Source organism: Nyctereutes procyonoides, unplaced genomic scaffold (genome assembly GCF_905146905.1).
Source record: "Nyctereutes procyonoides isolate TBG_1078 unplaced genomic scaffold, NYPRO_anot_genome, whole genome shotgun sequence".
Taxonomy (NCBI): Eukaryota; Metazoa; Chordata; class Mammalia; order Carnivora; family Canidae; genus Nyctereutes; species Nyctereutes procyonoides.
In genome coordinates, this window is record NW_026575151.1 from 12,844,391 (window position 1) to 12,854,572 (window position 10,182).

General features: G+C 40.5%; 1 non-coding gene across 1 annotated transcript; it reads left to right on the plus strand.

Annotated features, from left to right (window-relative positions):
• Nucleotides 1-3,436: 3,436 nt before the first annotated feature.
• On the plus strand, nt 3,437-3,598 carry LOC129501899 (U1 spliceosomal RNA). The gene has a single exon (XR_008662840.1). It is a non-coding gene; the product is annotated as a U1 spliceosomal RNA (small nuclear RNA).
• The last annotated feature ends 6,584 nt before the right edge of the window (nt 3,599-10,182 follow it).

Here is a 10,182-nt window from a genome sequence, read left to right on the forward strand (position 1 = left end):
GAACAGCCTGGTGTCCATCACCTATGGTGCCTCATAACCAATATTCAGCTTGTCCCTGGAATAGCCCCCTTATTCTCCATAGATTTATGGAATTTTATGCTGAGAAATTGCCTACCAGTGTGCATCATAATCAGCTCTTTGTGTGTGTGCATGTGTGTATTTAAATATATAGGTACCCCATCCCCATCTCAGAAGTTTCACAGGGTAAGACCCACCTATAAATATTTTAAATCCTCAAGTCTACCCCAGTTAAGAACCACTGATAATTTAATCCCCTCTTTGTTTTCATTTTATACTTTTTAATTATTATTTTTAAAATGTCTTATTGATAAAGGAAAGTTATGAAAAATTGTGCAATTCCATGACAAACATGGATTCTTTTCACTATTTACTTTTTCTTGTTATAGTTTTTATATAATTATATGTTCTGCTTTTTTAAAAAATAAATTCACATCAATTTATAAATACTTTTCTGTGTTGCTACATAGTCCTCATGATTATTAGTTTAATGGCTGCATAATTTTCTTTCAGATGGATGCACTATAATTTATGCAGCCATTCTCCAGTTGTTAAACATGTGCATTGTTTTTAGTTTTTCATTATTATAAGTAACACTACAGTTAATAACTTTGTGCATATAGCTTGTTTTACAAAGTCTTTTGAATTATACATTTTCTTAAAATTAAATCCCAGGAATGGATTACTTTGTCAAAGAATATCATATGAGTCTATAAGAAGATTTACTATAAGGAATTGGTTCACATGATTATGGAGGCTGAGAAATCCCAAGCCCTGCAGTCACCAATCTGGAGACCCAGGAGAGCTGATGGTGGTGTGGTCCCAGTCCAAGTCTGAAGGCCTAAGTACCAGGAGGGCCAATGGTTTAAGTACTAGTCTGAGCCTGAATCCAAAGGCTGGAGAAGACAGATGTCTCAGCTCAAAGAAAGTCATGCAAAGAGAGAGAATTCTTTTTTATTCTGTCGAGGTCTACAGTGAATAGGATGTAGCCACCACATTAGGGAGGGCAATCTGCTTTACTCAGTCTATGAATTCAAATGTTAACCTCATCAGGTATACTCAGAAATAACATTTAACCAAAAATCTGGGAATCCCATGGTCAAGTTGACACAAGTGTGAATATTTTAACGGCAACTTGCTTTTTAGGACTGAGCATACTCATAAACTCACAAGCTCTGAGTGTGATCATTTGTAATTTTTGCTAAAGGCAAATGATGGTATGTCCATGCTATTTTAATCTACATTTTTGAATTAGTGTCTCCGTACTTCATTTTATTTTTAAAGTAAGGAAGTTGAGGTCCTGGAACTAGCTGGATAAATGATCTAGTTAATGACACAGCCAGGGCTAGACCCCATGTTCCTGCTCCATTCAGCGTTCTTTCCAGTTTTTCCAGGACTAGATTATCTGTTTGGTTTGACAATGAGGAAGCCCTGGTTCTCCTGACCTTTCTCTTATGTGGCAAACAGTCTCTAAAGTGACCCCTGCCCTCAATGATTTCCGGCCTGCTAGTATTCATGACTTTGTGTGATAGCTCTCTGTAAATGCTGGCAGGACCTGTGACTTGCTCCTAACCAACAGAATATGGCAAAGGTTATGGGTGTTAATCCTGTGATTACACTCATTATATAAAATTTTTTGCTAGTAGACTGGAGCAAAAGATTATCCTAGCTGGTTTGATGAAGCAACAGGCTATGTTGAAGGAACCCACATGCCAAAGTACTTTGGGTGGCTTGTAGGATCTACAGATGGTTCCAAGTGGTGGCTACAAAAAGCCAGCATCTCAAGTCATCCAGCTATAAGGAAACAAATTTTGCAGACAAACTGATTTAGCTTGGAAGCAGATTCTTCCAGATATAATTGAGCCTCCAGTTGGAAATGCAGCATGGCCAACACCTTGATGGCAGGCATATGAGACCTTGAGTTGAGGATACAGGGATGTTCAGATCCCTGGCCCACAAAAAACTGATAATAAATTGTGTTGTTCTAAGCCACTAAATTTGTAGTCATTTTTTTCTTATTCTGCTATTCTAGAAAAGTCTGTCTTTCCATTGGTGAGTACAATCCAGAAAAGAGCTAAGATATTATGACCCATGTGTTTATCTTGCCTGAATTAGTAACTAAGAGATCAAATATACTAGCGAATTCATGGGTTTTTTTTAATACTTTATTTGTGAGAGAGAGAGAGCACTCCAGCAGGGATGGGGGCCAGAGGGAGAGGGAGAGAAGCAGTCTCTCTGCAGAGCAGAGAGCTTGATGAGGGGCTCCATCCCAGGACCCTGAGATCCCTACCTGAGCTGAAGGCAGATGCTTAGCCGACTGAATCACCCAGGCGCCCCTGTTTTGAGATCTTTGACATATCTTCAATTTGTGTTTGGGGGGCTTTGTGTGGTTTATTAAACAATTACTCTTGCTGCTGGACATAGAACACACATGCAGATACAGTTACTGTTCCATAGATCTTTAACAATCACTGCTTTAAATGTGAGCATTTCTTTCTGTAGAACTCAAACCTTCTTTTATCTGTATTTTAATTTTTTAAAGATTTTATTTATTTATTCATGAGAGACACAGAGAGAGAGAGAGAGAGGCAGAGACACAGGCAGAGGGAGAAGCAGGCTCCCTGCAGGGAGCCCAATGTGGGACCTGACCCCGGAACCCCAGGATCACACCCCGAGTCGAAGGCAGATGCCCAACCGCTGAGCCACCCAGGCATCCCTCTGTGTTTTAGTTTTAAAACAAAGGAAGAAAGTTCTGAATCTCTGGGTTACTCTTGTGGATTATAAGGGACTTTAGATACTAAGGACAACCTAAAAACCACTTCCTGGCAGGTGTCTGCTGGAATGCCCCAGGAAGTCACCACTCTTAGAGGCTGCCTAGTTCCATTTTGGGAGAGAGGTATGCGTTAAGAGTTTTTCATGTGCCAAATATCCACTTGGTATGAGGACCTGAAGTAAGAAGATTTGGACTTCAGTTCTTGGCTGTGGAATCTGGGAGATCATCTGCCAGACTCCCCATAATCCAGCTCTTTAGGTGGCAGGGAGTAGCTCTAAATATCTACACAGGTGTGTTGAGATTCTGGGGGCAAATTAACACAAAAACAGAAGCAGAATTATCTTGACATAACTCTCATCTTAGTCTTAAATGCTATGGAGCTGAACCTCTTTATTACTGACTGATTATACACCATTTAATTTTTTCTCCCCAAAGAAGATGTTAGGCATGCATTTCTTTTTGCAAACAGATTAGATTCACTAATATATTTCATTTTACCTTAAACAGTTCAAATGTACTCACTTGAGGTTTTTTTCTTTCTTTTTCACTAAATTTATTTTTCTGGTATCTCATGTTTGTGGCAAATGATATTGGTTTTTCAATTACAGTATTGAGGTAATCTTTTCTTTTAAAATAACAGTATCTATACTTACTTGGTAGGGGAGATACCGTGATCATGAAGGTGGTTTTCCCAGGACAAGGTTTATCCATGGCACTCTGATGTGCTTTCTCTGAAATTTCCCCTAGTATGGGAAACTGGACTACATAATTTGTGATAATGAGGGACTGCATTCATACTCTCCCCTAAAAAAAAAAATAGGTAAAATAAAAGTGTGCAATGTTTAAGAAACATTGGCCTTACAGATAAAATCTAAACTCTATGATCTTGCCTGTGCCCACCTCTGCAGTCTCAAATCTGAGCTGCTTCTCAAACCCTTTCTAGCCACTTGGATCTTCCCAAAGTCCCCCAATTATACTCTATCTTTCACAGAGTGTTTCCTGGATCCCACATGGCCTGTGCCCCATTGGCCTACCCTCATTCTTCAAGACCTGGATCAAATACCTTCTCCTCTACGAAGGTTTCCAGTGACCAATCCCCTCCTCAATTGCTTCTCTACAGCACGAGCTTGCCTTGGGTTCCTTCCAGTAGAGCCTGAATCACACACTGAAGACAGTGATTGACTTATACACTAGACTCCACTGGCTCCTTAATAACACAGGGCAGGTTTCATATCCTATTCACCACTGTGTCTCTAAACTGGCCAGGCATGGGATCCCTGGGTGGCGCAGCGGTTTGGCGCCTGCCTTTGGCCCAGGGCGCGATCCTGGAGACCTGGGATCAAATCCCACGTCGGGTTCCCGATGCATGGAGCCTGCTTCTCCCTCTGCCTGTGTCTCTGCCTCTCTCTCTCTCTCCCTGTGTGACTATCATAAATAAATAAAAATGTAAAAAAAAATAAACTGGCCAGGCACATACTAGGCACTCCATAAATATCATTTGAGTTAGTGAATATTAATAAAGGCCAAAAATATCCTTGTTTCTGAATTGGAATCCACCACCAGCTGACAAATTCAGCATGAACTATCTCTAAGAAGATTAAGGATCAGAAAAAAAAAAAGGATCATATTGAACTCAACCTCGTCATGGCAACAAAAATTCCCCCTTTTTTTTTAAACGTAGAAAGATTAAAAAATGACACAAAGATTTTTACGTAGGTGATAACATGGTGGTGATGTGAGCATGTGGGGAAGCAGGCACCCTCAGACATCTTAGCAGATTGGTGGAAAAATGCTCATTTCTCTTTGACCTAATGATTCTGCTTCTAAATGACCATCTTCAGAAGCACTCTTAAAAGTATAAAATCAATTGCACAAAGTTGTTTGTGGAAACATTGCTTATGGGGATCCCTGGGTGGCTCAGCGGTTTAGCACTGGCCTTTGGCCCAGGATGTGATCCTGGAGTCCCGGGATCGAGTCCTCCGTCGGGCTCCCTGTGTGGAGCCTGCTTCTCCCTCTGCCTGTGTCTCTGCCTCTCTCTCTCCCTCTCTCTCTCTGGCTATCATGAATAAATAAATAAATCTTAAAAAAGAAAAAAAAAGAAACATTGCTTATAATAGAAAAAAACCTTAAATCTCCCCCAGAGTCTATTAATGGATACGGTAAATAAATTATGCACGCCCTATTCCCTACAAAATACCATGCAGCCATTAAAGAGCATACTCTACCATTAACATTATCTGTGGTTACTCCTGGAGTGTGTGCTCATGTGGGACTTTCATTTTCTTTTTTTTTTTTAATTATGATAGACACACACACACACACATACACACACACACACACACAGGCAAAGACATAGGCAGAGGGGGAAGCAGGCTCCATGCACCCGGAGCCCGACGCGGGACTTGATCCTGGGTCTCCAGGATCGCGCTCTGGGCCAAAGGAAGGCGCCAAACCGCGGCGCCACCCAGGGATCCCGGACTTTCATTTTCTATTCACATAGTGCCCCAGAAACCAGAAACATTGTGAGTTAAAATTTGGAAACAAATCTTATCACAAAGGCTATTACTACTCAATATCCTTTGAGGTTTTCTAATCCTGATGGGATAGTTTTGCAATTGAAAAAATACAATTAAAAAAAAAAGAAAAAATACAATAAGAAAACATTTAAAAACTAAACTACAATAAAAATACATATTTAAAAACTAAAAAGGGGCCTCTACACCTCAAGAAATTATGCTTATAAAGCCACTAGGTGTCACTGAGCAAATGCTCTGAATCTCAACAGTGGCTGCCAGAAAATGTTGATCCCTCATCAATCAGCTAGAAATAGCACAGTAATCTGCTCTCAGGGAAATGCTGACATCCGGGAAGTATCCACATAGAACTTTTGGCACCAAGTGGTTGGAACAAAAAAGGGGAGGCAGGAACACAGATGAAGCCAGGACATCCTGGGGTGGCCGGACTCAACCTGCACCGGAGTTAGGAATGGGCTCCTTCCACACCACAGCCACGGTCACACAAGTCCCTCCTTAATTTTGGGCCATGAATTTATGTGTATTGGCTGCCTAGCCTTGACAGTTGGTTTTGTTTCAAAAATGGCTACCTTCAGGCAAAAACCCTTCTAGCACCTAGGAAAGAGTTTTGAAAAAAAAAACAAAAAAATCCAACCTGAATCTGATCAAACTTCTTGTATCTGCTGGATTACAAGAGCTAGAAGGTCCAGAGGAAAGTGTGAAATGAAAGTGGGAGTATATAGTCAAGCAAAATCTAGGGTGGGGACAATACAGGACAAATGACTTGGTTTCTTCAAAAATAAATTACAGGGAGACAAAACAAAAAGAGATGAAAGGGAAACCCTCAGGTTAAAAGAGCCAGATGAAGCAATTGCAATGTATAGAATTTTCTTGGATCCCTGATCAAAGAAACCGAAAAAAAAAAAGGAAAGAAGAAAGGAAGAAAAGAAAGAAAGAAAGAAAGAAAGAAAGAGAAAGAAAGAAAGAAAGAAAGAAAGAAGAAAGAAAGAAAGAGAAAGAAAGAAAGAAAGAAAGAAAGAAAGAAAGAAAGAAAGAAAGAAAGAAAGAAAAGAAAAAGACAGAGATGTGTGAATACTGATCGGGTATGAAAGGATTATTATTAATTTTTTAGATATGATAACGATTTTGAGTTTATTTTGCTTTCAAGTCTTTAGAGAAACATACTGAAATATGTGCTTGGATTTGTTTCAAATAAGAAGCAGTGGATGAGAATATAGATGAAATCACCCTAACCCTGAGTTGATCATTATTGAGGTTGGTTGATGATTAAATGAAAGTTAATTACGCTATTCTCTTTATGTTGTTTGAATTTTTCTATAATAAGTATTGTTTAAAATTAGATACCAGTGTTCAGATAGAAGGAACAGATTACATACTTGCCAAAGCAAACAATCAAACTTTCTAGGGCACAATTGGAGATAGAGGAGAACCATCGCAAGTCATCAAACTTCTGAGAAGACAAGAGTTAAGTCAACAGTTTATTCGTTTTGTGGGAGTGGGAGGAGGGGAATTACCTCATCTTGTTAAGCCTCAGTTTCCTCATCTGTAAGATGGACATCACAAAATAATATTTTCCAGGAGAGTCATGAGACATAAATGAAGAGAAGCATATAAAAGAGTATTCTGAGACCCATAAAGTATTACCCAAGTACTAATAGTCACTTATGTGATAATACTACTTCATTTATTCACACATATGTTCCATAAACATTTATGAGATGCCAGATGCTGTGTTAGGCACCACAAAGATGATAGGACATTAGTTCTGCTTTATCAAATTCAGTGTTTCTCAACCCTAGATACATATTAAAGATACCAATGTCTGGGCATCACCCCAGATCATTTGAATCAGAATCTCTAGGTATGGGTCCTGGCATAGGGATTTTTAAATTTTTTAAGCTTCACAAGTGATTGATTCTACTGTGCATCCAAGGTTGAGAATCATTTGTCTATTTGATCTTTGATCATGAATAGTGCTGAGCAATCACTAAAAAGATTTGGGTCTTGGTTTATGTGGCTCTCAACTTTTTTTCCCCAAACAACTTTTAATGACCAGAGGCATCCTCTAGGTGTTCACTGCCTGGAAGGACAGGTTTAGTCCAGCTATAAAGTCATGGTGTCTTTCTGGTCCCATGTGACCTCTTTGCTGACACAAGAGAATGACAATTTCAGCTATTTTCTATGGAATTTAACGTTGTGTTTTTCTTCCTTACAGGGAATTTATCTTTTCTCTGATTACAAAAGCTTTTCGGTTTTGTAAACTTCCCAGTTTCAGATATGAGCAGGGGAGACTGGTCAAATTTCCTGAGTCACATTCCAGGTCAGACCTTCCAGAGTTTGCACCCTGAGTCATACTGAACCCTGAAAGCACGAGGTTTGAGGTAAGAGAGTAGTGAGCCTGGTAGCACCATTCTACCCAGCACAGAATTCACCAGCAGCAACTTCTGGTTTGATCGTTCTGTTTATTCCAGAAGGTTCTGAAAAGAAAGAAATAGGATCAGTTGAAATGCCTAAAAAAGAAAAGAAAATCTTGATAGTTTTTTTTAAGATTTATTTATTTATTCATGATAGACATAAAGAGAGAGAGAGGCAGAGGCACAGGCAGAAGGAGAAGCAGGCTCCACGCCAAGAGCCCGACGTGGGACTCGATCCCGGGACTCCAGGATTGCACCCTGGGCCAAAGGCAGGCGCCAAACCACTGAGCCACCCAGGGATCCCCAGAAAATCTTGATTAAGAAAGTAAAATTTGGGGATCCCTGGGTGGCGCAGCGGTTTAGCGCTGCCTTTGGCCCAGGGCGCGATCCTGGAGACCCGGGATCGAATCCCACGTCGGGCTCCCTGCGTGGAGCCTGCTTCTCCCTCTGCCTGTGTCTCTGCCTCTCTCTCTCTCTCTCTCTGTGACTATCATGAATAAATAAATAAAATCTTTAAAAAAAAAAAAAAAGAAAGTAAAATTTCTGGAGAGACAAAATAACGCTCTGAGAGCAGAGTCCCAGATTCTCCAAGTCTCTGTAGTAGAGGTAGGAATTATATATAACCACGGAAATAAAGATTTACTTGCAATAACATCTTATTTTACTTCCTTTCTTTACATATTCAGGCACTTTTCTCCTTTGACACATACACTCAAATGCAAGCACCTACATGGGATCTTTCTGGACACAGAGGAAGTCCAGAGAGGAAAAGCATACATTCAGGAATCACAGATGCTAAATGGTAGCCCAGCTTTGACCCTTACCTGCTGTGCAATCTGGAGTAAAATGCTTAACTGTTTTCCTATCTGTGAAGTGGGTTCATGATAGTACCTACTTCATAAGGTTGCTGGAGGATTAAAGAAGATAAAACTTAAATGAGATTTAAGGAGATAAAGAATGCTTAGCACAGTATCCACTGAATAATAAACTATAAGTTTATCAGAAGGTCTACTGCCAGCAGTCCCCTAGGCCAGTGCTGCTTATACTTCTACATGCACGTGAATCATGTGAAGACCTTTTTAAAAAGCATATTCAGGGTATAGAGTTCTAGTTTGCAAAGATGGAAAAGTTCTGGAATGGAGTGTGAGGTTGCACAACAATGTGAATGTACTTAATGCCACTGAACTGTACATTTAAAAACGGTTAAGATGGTAAATTTTGTTATGTACATTTATAATGTTAAAAACTTAAACATTACACATCATTACATTACACATTCAGTAGCATTTCTAGCAAGTTCCTAGGCTGATGATCTGATATGAAGACCACACTTAGAGCAGCAAGGTCCTCTAAGTAATGAACCACACCACCCAATTCACACTGCATTTTACCCTTTACATAAGGCATTTCTATATCCCTTGTCTCTGTGATCCCCACAGTACCAGCACATGGTAGTGTATCCAGAGCAAATGCAATTATTTTAAAGATTTTATTTATTCATTCATGAGAAAGAGAGAGAGGAGAGAGAGAGAGAAAGAGGCAGAGACATAAGCAGAGAGAGTGAAGCAGGCTCCATGCAGGGAGCCTGATGCAGGACTCGATCCCGGGACCCCAGGGTCACACCCTGAGCCAAAGGCAGACGCTCAACCGCTAAGCCACCCAGGTGTCCCACAAATGCAATTCTTTTTCCCTTGCAGACAACACCTTGATCTTGGTAGTAGTTCTTTATACCAAATCAGGGCTATCTCTTTATAGAGGCAGATAGGATCTTACTTGAGGGACTCTTCACTTTTTGCTGTTTTGCTGCCTTTTTTTAGACCAAGTCTCTGAAGCAAATGCTTCCCACATCACTTTAGGACTTGTCTTCCCCGTTTATGTTTGTGCTTCAGACCACAGGTGGGCCCTGGGGCCTAAATAGGGAACATCTTCTTCACCCTTTGGGTGCTTGCCTTCCTCCCCAAAGTCTGGCAGGAAGCATTTCAAACATTTTCTCTGCATTTACCACTTTACTGATAGGACAGAGAAGTGCTTTGTCATGTCTGTTGAACATGGGACCAGGATAGTATTTGCTGGAATTCTCGTCTCTGTTTAGTCGTCACTGATACGTATCTGCAACGGAAACAGAGCTGGGATCTCCGGACTACACTGTGGGAGTCATACAATCCATGTCACCCTCAAAACATCAGTTCTCCGAGGGCTAGCAGGAGATTCTTCCTGGGAGATTTACAAATATGGATCTAATTAGCGCAGTAGCTAACAGCTGTTTCCTGTACCAGAAATCCAAGCATGTCCATCTGAGGCTGTCATTGTTGCACATCTTTCCTTGGACTAACCTGCAATAATGTAACCATTTCCCAAGCCGCTGGAAACAATGCAGGATCACTGGGCAAGCCTGAACTCCACTCCGAAGAGTAAGTTGTCCTGTCAGCTCTCCCGGTCCTAG